General features: G+C 40.5%; 1 protein-coding gene across 4 annotated transcripts in view; it reads right to left on the bottom strand.

The window, feature by feature from the left end:
- Positions 1-12,840, bottom strand: part of DOCK4 (dedicator of cytokinesis 4) — a 471,927-nt gene that overhangs the window by 406,697 nt on the left and 52,390 nt on the right. The window contains exon 2 of one of the 4 annotated variants that reach the window (XM_060414757.1): positions 6,207-6,265. The exons of the other annotated variants lie outside the window; for them this stretch is intronic. The gene's annotated coding sequence lies outside the window, so the exon portion shown is untranslated. The remainder of the gene's footprint in view (positions 1-6,206; positions 6,266-12,840) is intronic. 4 annotated transcript variants of the gene reach the window in all.

The raw sequence follows: 12,840 nt of genomic DNA, 5'->3' as shown, positions 1-12,840 counted from the left end.
ATTCTATCCATGGGCTCCCTGGTTAAGATCCCCTGCCACAGTTAATTCTTCGCAGATCCTAACTTAAAGAATGACCTCCAAGTTCATGTCGATGCAAATCCAATGCCACATCCAATTCAGCCACAATTTGGCACACAACAACTAGACAAAAAGATGGAACATTAACTCCGTGTTGTGTGCATACAGTGGAGCCCCTGGAGCCCTAAAGTGCGATTCCTTGGAACTAAGGTGGAGTACTCTGGCCACTGAGTATGCTGGTCCTTCCTTCAACAGGTAGGTGCACGATTTCCCTTATTCCTAGACATTAATTTTGAACTTTCCAACTGAAGATACATAAACACATCTATGTGGACTCTTGTATCACTGTTTCCTATTCAAAGACAAGATCATTTTTTTAACTGCAACATTAATTAAGAGCTTTGGGGGGGGGAGAGGGAAGTGCAAATTAAGTACATCCATGGATTTTAAGATGCATACAATTTCCAGACATTAAAGTATAATGGGAGGGGTAGAATGCCTCAGACTTAGAACTGAATAAAAAAAGACTGTAAGTGATTTTGTTATTCTGAGTATGCCAAATAGTTGTGCTTAGGCTGAAGATATTTGAGAAGTGAAATGTTACATAAAGTCTCAAAATATTAGGCAACAGATTTTATGAATTCATGGAATCTATTTAACCAATGCTTATTCATATTTTAGTCTTACACAGAAATATGCCAACCAATCAGCTCTGACATACCCATTATTATCATTTTCAGTATTTAATATTTAACAGAAGCTCCTATAATGCCAGGGTATTATTCTAAACACTTCATAAACATTAACACAATTAATTTCCAAGACAAGCCTATGAGATGGTAGATAACATCCCCATCTTACAGATGAAGAAACTGAGGTACACAGAGGTTGAATGATTAGCTCAGATTCATACAGCTACTAGGGCTTCCCAAGTGGCTCGGAGGTAAAGAATCCGCCTGCCAAAGCAAGGAGACACAAGAGTCACAGGTTTGATCCCAGAGTCGGGAAGATCCTCTGGAAGAGGAAATGGCAGCCCACTCCAGTATTCCTGGCTGGAAAATCCCACTGGACAGAAGAGCCTAGAGGGCTACGGCCCACTGGGCTGCAAGGAGTCAGAAATGCCTGAGCACACGTGCAGCTACTAAGCTGCAGAACTTGGTTTGAACCCAGGCAGTATGGCTGTAGGATCCACATTCTCAACTATGCTCCATGGCTTCGTCTTGCTCAATTCCTGATTACTGGAACAACACCTTCTCATTTCTTTTTCTCACATTTTATGAAGTGCTATTTGCTAACACATCTCTTTCTGGCATGTGGATAAAGAGACTCCCCATGGAAATTTTTCATGCCAGTCAACAGGGACTTATGATTCTTTAACATCTGTGGAGTAAAAGACGGTGCAGCTATAGGACCAGTCCCAGGCTCTGCAAGACAGAGTCACTGCCATCCCATTGTCATTACCAATTCTTCCCACTTGAATATATCACTATTTCTATGCTCAAGCATTGAGCCCATAGGCTTATATAAGTCCGGCACTAAGGGAGGAAAAATGCAAAACAATCATGTTTTCAGCAATTGGGCCTTTCAGAGTACAGATTCAGAGCACACATGATAACTTTCCTGTTATCACTCACATGCCAACATGGGTCTGATAACTTCTCTGTGTATGAAAATACAGGGTCCTAAAAGCTTTACCATGTAGGTCAGCTGGTAAAGAATACACCTGCAATGCATGGGACCCCAGTTTGATTCCTGAGTTGGAAAGATCCACTGGAGAAGGGATAGTCTACCCACTCCAGTATTCTTGGGCTTCCCTTGTGGCTCAGCTGGTAAAGAATCCACCTGCAATGCGAGAGTCCTGGGTTTGATCCCTGGGTTGGGAAGATTCCCTGGAGAAGGGAACAGCTACCTACTCCAGTATTCAGGCCTGGAGAAGTCCATGGACTGTACAGTCCATGGGGTCATAAAGAGCCGGACATGACTGAGCATCTTTCACTTTCAACGCTTCTATAGAAAAGAAAACATCTTACAAAGAAAATTAGAAGAAAAGAACATTATAAAAAGTATACAGAGTTTCCTATTTTGCAAAAAAAGACTATCAAAGAACAGAACATCATTCATCAACAGGAGAACCGAAGCTTACATACACTCAGAACAGAAGGTTCATCTCATATTAGAAGATATCGTTTCTAAAGTTCCTGTTTCCTGGATTCAGTGTATCTGGAAGAAGGATGAAAAATATTGGTACAAAAAACAGAAATAAAATAGAATTTGGCCAAGCCACCAGATCTGCTTGGCAAGTACCCAAAGACTTACGAAACATGCCCTAAGGGCAGCCCCCAGAGTTGTCTGGGTCAGGACAATGGCAAGCGCATGGTGCCTCTTCCGGGAGAAGGGGAAGAGGCAATGGCTGCTGACACTCACTGCACATTTACTGTGAGCCAAGTGCTTCACATGTACTATCTACTCCTCACAAAAGCACTACTGTCCACCATTTTACAAAACAAACAACTGATTTCTTAGTTTGCCTAAAATAACAAAACTAGTTAAGAGCCTACGCCTGGATTTGAACCTAAGTGGGAATCCAAAGCTTTCAAATACTTCCTTACCTAAGGAATTTCTACTCCTAAGATTGGAAGACTACCTTTTTAATCAACCATCTCCCAAAATGACCACAGCATATTGTAATTGCAGTGATAACTGCATAAAACCATGCAAATGTTTATTATAGTTGGCAGAAATATCAAAGTACAAATCACCCAACAATCGGGTAGTTTATAGGTAAACAGTTCCAATGTTCTCAATTATCTTTACTTCAAGAATGAGTCCTTTTTCATAGATACACAAAACAAACTTATGGTTACCAGAGGGGATAGTGGGGGTGGGCAGGGGGGGTGGGTAGGGAATAAAACATGAGTTTGGGATTAACATCCATACACTACTATGTATAAAATAAATAAACAACAAGGACCTACTATATGGGGCACCATATCCAATGTCTTATAATAACCTATAGTGGAAAGAAATCTGAGTCACTTTGCTGTACACCTGAAAATAACACAACATTATAAATTAATTTCATTTTTTAAATTGTTTAAAACAGAATGAGTCTTTCTGAGAACTGCATATCAAACCAATGAGTATCACCTCACACCTGTCAGACTGGCTATTATCAAAAATTCTACAAAAAACAAATGTTGGAGAGGATGTGGGGGAAAAAAGGAAGCCCTCATGCACTGTTGGTAAGAATGTAAACTGGTGCAGGCTCTATGTAAAATAGCATGGACATTCCTCAAACTAAAAGCAGAACTATCACATGAGCCAGCGGTTCAACTCCTGGGTATACATCTGGAAAAAACAAAAACCCTAATTGAAAAAGATATATGCATCCCAATATTCACAGAGGCACTATTTGCAATATATAGAAGCAACCCAAGTGCCCAGCAACAGACAAAGAGATTAAGAAGACGTGGTACAGTAATACAGTGGACTATTACTCAGCCATAAACAAGAAAGAAACACTGTCACTTGTAGCAACATAGATGGACCTAGAGAACATTATACTTAGTGTAATAAGTCAGACAAATCTGTGTATCATCTATATGTGGAATATAAAACAATACAAATGAATGTATGTGTAAAACAGAAACAGACTCAGAGGGATAGAAAACAGACCTGCTGCTACCAAAAGGGAGAGGGAAGCAAGGAGGGACAAATCAGGGGTATGGGATTAACAGATACACACTATGATGTATAAAACAGATAAGCAGCAAGGGTATTCTGTATATACCGAGAATTATAGCAATTACCTAATAAAAGCCTGTAATAGAGTATAGGAAGAAAGAAAACGGAGGGAGGGACAAAGAAAAGGAAGAATTTTTCTCTGTCAACACTAGTTCCAGGTTTTTGAGTTCCCAACTGTCAGCCTACACCCCATCCTTAGAGATCAGCCCTCATAGAGTCCTGTACTGAAGCATTTCCTTCAAAAAAGAAAGAAAGCCCAGCATTTCAATAGCAAGTCAGCCCCGATCCCATGTGGAAATCTCCTGATGTAGCCTAGTTTCCACTCACAGACCTTCCCCACTTTCCCATCATCTGTTCAGCTCACCAACTGCTCATCACTCGAGTCTAGTTTCTGACACACCTCCAAGTTCTCTGCCCCAGCATGCCTCACGGGCCTCAGCACCAGCATGATTTAACAAACCCCATCCCCACCCTCCCCAGGGCCTTCAAAGTCCACCCTGGGACCAACAGTACCTTCTCGGGGCATATGTTCAGATGCCAATTCCTAGTCACCTTCTTCTAAAACATTAGTAAGACTAACACCACCTTCACAACGTAATTACAACACGTCGTCTGGCACCAGCCAGACTGGGAATGCTGAAAACCTTAGGAAAGCGTATCTTCAAGATTGGTCTTCCAGAGTTATTAAGTGGAGACTGGGAAACCAATCCTATATCTAAAGAAATATAAAGTAAGTGGCACTCAACTACGCAGGGAGTAACTCAAGTCTGGGTACTTTTCTTATACCTTGGAGACAGTTCCTAGGAGAGATGATGCAACAGCCATGTCTGACACAGTTTTACAACAGTCAAGATCTGCACTTACAGCCAGATCAGCTGAGTAGCTGAAGCCTGGGGATGTGGCGTCTGAACCTGAGCAGGTGGCCCATACTAGCAGCCACATTAGGTTTTTGCAGGCTCAGTTTCCTCACGGGTACAATGGCAATAATAATAATACCTACCTTATAGGACTACAGTGAGCAAATAAAATAACGCATGTTAGGTCCTTGACACATCACTTACTGCACTCATCGCTAAACTGTGTCCAACTCTTCAGGACGCCATGGAATGAAGACCACCAGGTTCCTCTGTCCATAGGATTTTCCGCAAGAATACTGGAGTGGGTTGTCATTGCCTTCTCCAGGGGATCTTCCCAACCCAAGGATCAAACCCCCATCTCCTGCATTGGCAGGTAGATTCTTTACCACTGAGCCACCAAGGAAGCCCCTATTATTTACTAGAAGTAGTTTGGTTTTTTTCTAAAAAGAGTAACTCAGTAGCATACACAATTCACCACAACCTTCACATAGCCAGGGTAAGAGATGGTTGCAAGACTGATTTAACTTTTAGTTCAGTGGGAAAGCAGGCACATTCGAGACACAGATGGACACCCCTGTGTGTGGAGCTCTTCACCAACACACACCTCTGAGTTATGCACAGCAGTGGAGCATCTTTTCCCAAATCTCACTTTTATGTTGAGGTTAAATTCAGCAAACATAAGCTTCTGTTACTGTGGGCCTCTAAATGCTTCTCTCACAGAGTGCTCTGCTATTTTTGCTTTTATCAAATGGGTATCTTTTTTCAATAAGAGGAAAGTTCAAAAAACTGCAGACATGTGGTTGAACATAAAGGTTTCTATGACCCAACCACCTACACAAATTTGATCATGAAGAAAACTTGTGTGTGGCTGTAGATTGAGCTTGATAAGAAGAAAGCAGTCACATACAAATGCAGATTATAGAATACTTTTTACTACAGCAAAAACTGCTACTGATTTATTACAAAACAAATTCCAACTAATTCCAGCTAATATGCAATAAGCTGATGCCTAGCTGCATTTGAGACAGAGGGAAAAACTAGAATCCATTCAAAGACGTACAAATGAATACTATTTTTGCAAATGCTCTATTTACATAAAGGCACATGTTCAACTTTAAGTTTAGAAGATCTCAAGAAAAAAATAACTCTTCCATTTACTATGTAAGTAATAATCTCAGAAAATGGACAATTAGGCCATTCCATGACAGAGAATATTAGCATTTAACAAACTTGTCTAAAAATATAAGCAGTAAATACTTTTAGCACAGCTGGCTTCTGAAGACTTCAATATTAACAAACAGACTTAATATTCTTGATTTACTACAGATTTTTCCATCAAGTGAAATAGTCATGAGGATGATAATTGGGCCCACATGCCTCCCAAGGACACAGTTCAGTAGTGTGATAGGGAGAAGTCACAGAGCCCCACAGGACAGCCGTCCATACTGCAAGCCTTAGCCTGCAGTATTGGAAAGATTCTGTTTCCTCAATTCAACTAAAAATAAACAAATGGGGGTATGTGCAGTCTCAGTGTCCCCATCACAGATTTTAAACCAGAAAAAAACTCACCAGTTACTCAAAACTTACCAAAGATTGACTCTTCAGAGTATTTTTACAGTTCACATCCATCAAGCTGAAGGACATATCTTGAATAGTAAAAAATGAAGCCATTAACATTTATTCAAACTAAGGTCCTATGAGAGTAAATGTATAGTCTATGACGTAAAGAGAATGTAAACATATTTTTATGTTAAGTCATCTCAATAACATGTCACCAATAGGATCAGTGTTCACACAGGATACTGGTGTCAGTTTCAACAGTAATTCAAGGACTACAGTTTGAATGGAAGATGGGAAATATCTATATAAAGTAATCTTTATACATGAACATTATTTTACAATAAATTGCATTTACCTTTTCAGGATTTGGCACCATAAATTCTCGCATTATGCTTGTGCCACCACCACTATGTGGCTTCCCTGGTGGCTGAGCAGTAAAGAATCCACGTGCCGATGCAAGAGACGCAGGTTCAGTCCCTGGGTGAGGAAGATCCCCTGGACGAGGAAGATCCCCTGGACATGGAAATAGCAACCCCCTCCGTATTCTTGCCTGGGAAATCCCATGGACAGAGGAGCCTGGCGGGCTACAGTCTTTAGGGTTGCAAAGAGCTGGACACGACTAACCGACTAAACGGCAAGAACAATCACCACTAGGTACTGTCTTGTTGAGTTTTTAAAGAATTCTCTGTACAACATAGGAAAAACAGTGTAAATCAATAAAACGAGACCATTTCGACGTTACATTTAGTCAAAAGACAGAAAAAAGTTTTTAAACCACAGAGCTGCTGCTGCTAAGTTGCTTCAGTCGTGTCCAACTCTGTGCGACCCCAGAGACGGCAGCCCACCAGGCTCCCCCGTCCCTGGGATTTGCCAGGCAAGAGTACTGGAGGGGGGTGCCATAGAGAGAGTTTTTAGCAAACCTTCTGACACATAAACAGGCAACACTAAATTTAGATCAGCATCCACCAGTTGCTGAATTTTCATTTGTTTCAGATTGTAAGTTAAAGGTCCTAAGAAGGGAGATGATTCATACACTGAGAAGTCAAAAATAACCAAAAATGTAACAGACATGATAGTCATTTGTAAGTTATACTATAAAAATGAATAGGCACTGTGGTGGATTCATGTCAATGTATGGCAAAACCAATACAGTATTGTAAAGTAAAATAAAGTAAAAATAAAAATTTTAAAAAATAAAAATAAAATAAAAATAAAAAGATAACAATAAGACAACCACACACACACAAAAAAAATGAATAGGCAATTACCAACTTATCAGTGTAAGTTATCAGCTATGTAAAATTTACCTCTGAGTTTTTCAGAGCATCTCCAGATTCTAGCAAATATGGGGGCGGCCAAAAAATTCTTCCAGGTTTTTCTGGAAACAGTTATAGGAAAACCCAAATGAAATTTTTGGCCAACCCAGTATGTTTCTCCTTCAGCTAAACCATATTATGGGTTAATTTAGTTTGGTGGACCATTCTGGGAACAAATCCATATTTATAACATTATTTCAACTGGAAAATTAATTGCCAGTTCCAATATAGAATGTGGGATATGTGTGAAGGACACATTGTCCTCACAAAATAAAGAGATCACCCTCCAATTTCTACCAACTGCAGTTACTGAATCAACAAGTGATGTGCGCAAGCCATCATATGAGGTACTTTGGGGGACCAAAAGCAATAATATTTCAGTAGAATCAGCCTTCAGTTTAAAAGCTAGCAATAATAAAAACAAACCATTGAGACAGAGGAGACAAACTTTCTGTCAAAATAATCTAATGATGTAGCAAATTTTAGTATTGTTTTAGGTGAAAAAAAATAAGTACTCTTTAAATGACACCATACCCAGAGAAACTGTGGGTTTGAAAGTTACAAACATCACTGATCAAGACTGTGCTACCTTCCCAGCTAAGAGCAACATCTCCATTCTGCTTAGATTTTGTTTGAATGACTCCTTTTCCTTTGCACTGGGTTTCTGAAATACAGAATGCTGTGAAATTCTACAATGATGTTCTACATTTGTCACAACATCCTTCTAGGCCTTACCAGTGAAAGTTTTAGATAACTTCTCCCTTTCATGAATAAAGATGGCAGCTGATACACAGAGTACTGTCTCCTACATATCAAGACGACTGTTCTCTGCTATAGATGTGCTAAGACGGAGACTGGTATTTATTCCTCCATGAGATAAAGACTCTCTCATTTCCCAGGAAGGCTGGCTCAGAGTGAACAAGGTCATAAAGTGAAGACAGCTCATGGAGTCCATGGCATCAGGACTCCTCCTCCCCAAACAAAGCATTTTTCATCACATCATCATTATCACTATTGACCCCCTCTCAAGAACAAGGTCTATCATTGAAAGTGCATGCCAGAGACGTGAAACAAGCATGCCCTTAAGAAGAGTTGGGCCTCATGCAAAACCTTGATGTTCTTTAGATTCAAAAAGGATTTATAAAATAAAGGATACATGACACAATGCCACATTGACATTTGGAAAGAATCAGTAATTTCCCAAGGACTACCATCACTTCATTTGAGACCTCAATGATTCTGAAAAGCAAGGCAGACATTACTGTCCCAATTTATTGATGAAGAAACAGATAAGGAAACTGATATACTTTAGAAGGTTAAATGACTTCTCAGAGATCCATAGTAAAGCATTGTTTTTTTATAGGACACTGTCTCAGTTGTTTAAATGATCTTTTTTACTGAACTATTTTAAAAAACCATAATAATAAAATATATACACATTAGGTTAAAAACTCCTTTTATGTATCCCCTTCCCCAAAAAAGTCCTTTAAAAAGTCTATTTTCCCTGTACCATAAAAATTTCCTGAGGACAATGCTAAGGATTTTGGTATTCACCAGAGTATCTTCTAAATTTCAATTCTGACTAATGTCTCCCCATTCTGGTTTATCCTTCTCCAAATGAATTAAGACTTTGTGGTAAGGAAATATTAAACAGATGTAAAAGAATAATTTGTAGCTGGGAGATAGATTTTGGCAATTACCAGGCAAAGAAACAAATCATTACTCTTCTATGCCTGACCTATCGAAGATAACAAATGCTCTCTGGGTAATATTCCACATATACTAGTATCATGATTCTGCTGCAATTGCCAGCCAATGGGTTATGCAAGCCCACTCCTCTCTTCAGTCAAGAGGCTCTAGACTGGACAATGTGGATTGTTGCTGTTGTTTAGTCACTCAGTGGTATCCAACTCTTTTGTGACGCCTTGGACTGTAGCCCTCTAGGCTCCTCTCTCCATGGGATTTCCCAGGCGAGAACACTGAAGTGGGTTGCCATTTCCTCCTCCCGGGGATCTTCCTGACCCAGGGATCAGACCTGCATCTCCTGCATTGCAGCCAGATTCTTAACCACTGAGCTACCTGGAAAGCCCAGACTATGGGATTCCGGAGTTCAAAAAGATAGGAGAGTGCATGAGTGGCTAAGAGGAAGTAGAACTCAAGAGTTCCAATAGTATTTCTAGGTGTATTAATAATGCTACCAATGAAGATAGTGGATGGGCACTTGAAAGTACTCTTCCAGAGGCAGCCGCCGGGCCAGCCCTGTCCAATAGGACTTCCTGTGACAAGGGACATGCTCTATATCTGCACTATCCCATGTGGTATTCGCGAGCAACACGTGACTACTAAACACTTGAAATGTGACTAGTGCAGCAGAAAAATACGTTTTCAATTTTATGTAAATTTACTTAAATCTAAAGACCGACATATAAACAGCCCAAGTCGAGAGCAATGACATTTCTCCATGCAGGAACCTCAGCACAGTTTGTTTCACAGAACTCAGAGCCCAAGGCACCTGGATGTAATGAAAACAGCATGGGCTTTGGAGGCTGACAGACTAGGGTCTCTAACAAGCTGTAAGTTTACTTTATTGAGTCTCAGCTTCTATATCTCTATGGTGCGGATTTCAGCATCCATTTCTCAGGATGAGTGAGAGGGAAGGGCTTCCCTCCCACTCAGCCTAGCACACAAAATAGTCTGTAAAACAATAGTCCCTCTCCCTTACCATTCTACCCCATCTCCTCAATCCAAAAGAACTGTACACTTGGAACCTACCAGGCAATTAAGAGATAGAATTTCATGAGCAATCAGAAAAAAAGAAAAGAAAAGAAAAGAAAAAACACCTGAGCTTATAAGTAACGTAAGGAAGGAAAAAGAAAATCACACCTGGCTAACGTTTTTTAACTTGGCAAAAAATTTTACAGCAACAAAGAATTATAAACTGTACTCATTTTTCAATATTTGGTTAATTACAACTGTGCGTTATTTATGAGCTGGAAAGCTGAAACATGTTCCTCTCTTATCTCACAAAGCATAACATTCTATAACAGAGATGATAAAAACCACATAATGTTGTTTCAACATTACTTTATATGATACAGTCTTCACAAGAAGCAGACTGGAAATTCCCTCATATCCGTGTAAAGGGATGAACTATCCAGCATTTCTCTAGTGCTAAATGTTTGAATGATTGTAAAGTGGATAGAGTTCAAGAGGAACTACTGATATCCTTAACTGTATACCTGATCTTAGTGATTATTAAAAGACTATTTATATACACAAACATTATTCACAATATTCCATGTAGTTTTATTTACAATGAATAATGTGGACAACAACTTTAGCATTCCTTTCCAGGGGAATTATATAAGTAAGCAAAGACACATTCATTCAGTGGAATTTCATGTAGTCATGAAGAGTTTATAATGAGAGGTGCACAGTATAATCAATAAGATTATAAAATTCCATACAGCATGTCTTGCCATGCTGTCGTTCCAGTCGTGTCTGACTCTTTGTGACCCCATGGACTGTAGCCCACCAAGCTCCTCAGTCCATGGGATTTTTCAGGCAAGAATAGTGGAGTGAGTTGCCATGCCCTCCTCCAGGGGACCTTCCCAACCCAGGGAACAAACCCACATCTCCTGCATTCCAGGCAGATTTCTTACTGCTGAGCCACCGGAGGAGCCCAAATACAGCATAATTCTTTAAATTAAAATATATATGGAAAAGGTGAAGAAATTAATAATAGCCAGTTTCATTAAAAGTTGGAGCAACATATAATTTTCCCCTCACATTTCTCTCCTGTCTTCCTAGATTTCAGTAATGAGTATGTACAACTTTGAGGGTGGGTGGTGGGGCACAAACGCTTTTAAAGTTATTCATTGTGTTGGAGCCCGAATCATCTCTGTTTCCCATCATTTGAAAGCAGTTCACTATAGGGAGGAAAGACAAGAACTCAAACCGCAATACCTCAAATGTTTTTTAGCTGCCAGCAGCCTGGCAACGAGAGTGATTACAGAGTGCTCAGCCCACACCCTCCCTATGGCCACCACTGGCGACACCATCTTCTCCTCCGTGCCCTGAATGATGGCATAGCAGGTTCTGCACAAGCTGCTGGCTTGCTCCCCAGAGATAGGAACATTTTAAGGGGGAAGAAATAGCCTCCAGTAGCAAAGACACACCTAAGTAACCCGCTTGAAAGGTCTTCATAGGGTCCCAAACTTTCCTTTTAAATTAGCTCTGTGGTCCAATCATTTTTGGAATAACTATTTGGAGGAAAACCACGGCAACACCTCAGAGAATGGAGCTGCTAACCCAGACTGGGTTGCTGAGGAATACCTGGTTATGGAACTTACATGTAAACGGAAGTTAAACAGGCAAGGAAAGGGTGGGGTGTTCCAGATGGAGGAACAGTTAGGACAAAGGGGAGATGTCACAGGACTCTCAAAACCAGGGGAGTAGCTTCAGCTAAAGCTAAGGTCCAAGGCACGTGCTGAAAAGCCTAAGAGGGGAACCTGGAAATGCAGACAATGTCTAGGTCATGAAAACGTCCTGCATGTCAGTTTCATGAATTTGGAGATGATCCTATCCAATTAGTGACTGATTTGAAGGGGTGTGATGATTTGCAGCTAAGAACTATCCCATCCCTTTGTTGCAGTCAGGAGGATGAACTGGGTGAGTGGAGAGCCTGCTGAGAGGCAGGACATGTTGATTGTGACTGCAATAGTTTAAGAAGGAGATAAGCCTTAAGCTAAACAAACATGTGGGGATAAGAAAAGGAAGGGCAGATTTCAGAGATATCTCAATAATAGAATCCACAGGATTTGATGAACTGATAGAAGAGGAAGAGGGAGAAAGGAAGGAATTCAAGTCTATAGGATTCCTAACCAAGCTCCTCTGTGCCACAAACTGCTTTTCTAGTGTGGGTTGGGCTTCCCTGGTGGCTCAGAGGTTAAAGCGTCTGCCCGCAATGCGGGAGACCTGGGTTCGATCCATGGGTCGGGAAGATCCCCTGGAGAAGGAAATGGCAACCCACTCCAGTATTCTTGCCTGGAGAATCCCATGGGCGGAGGAGCCGGGTGGGCTACAGTCCATGGGGTCACAAAGAGTCGGACACGACTGAGCGACTTCACTTTCACTTTCAAGGCCAAGCAATGCTTCTCAGAACGTTTTTAAGCGCATGAAATAAAACACACAGAATTGAAAAAAACTAATAACATCTTAGGGAGCATTATTACAAACAAAGCTAATGAAGGTGATGGAATTCCAGCTGAGCTATTTGAAATTCTAAAAGTTGATGCTGTTAAAGTGCTACACTCAATATGCCAGCAAATTTAGAAAACTCAGCA

This window comes from Ovis aries, chromosome 4, assembly GCF_016772045.2.
Source record: "Ovis aries strain OAR_USU_Benz2616 breed Rambouillet chromosome 4, ARS-UI_Ramb_v3.0, whole genome shotgun sequence".
In the NCBI taxonomy this organism is placed as follows: domain Eukaryota; kingdom Metazoa; phylum Chordata; class Mammalia; order Artiodactyla; family Bovidae; genus Ovis; species Ovis aries.
This window is presented reverse-complemented; position numbering and strand designations above follow the sequence as displayed.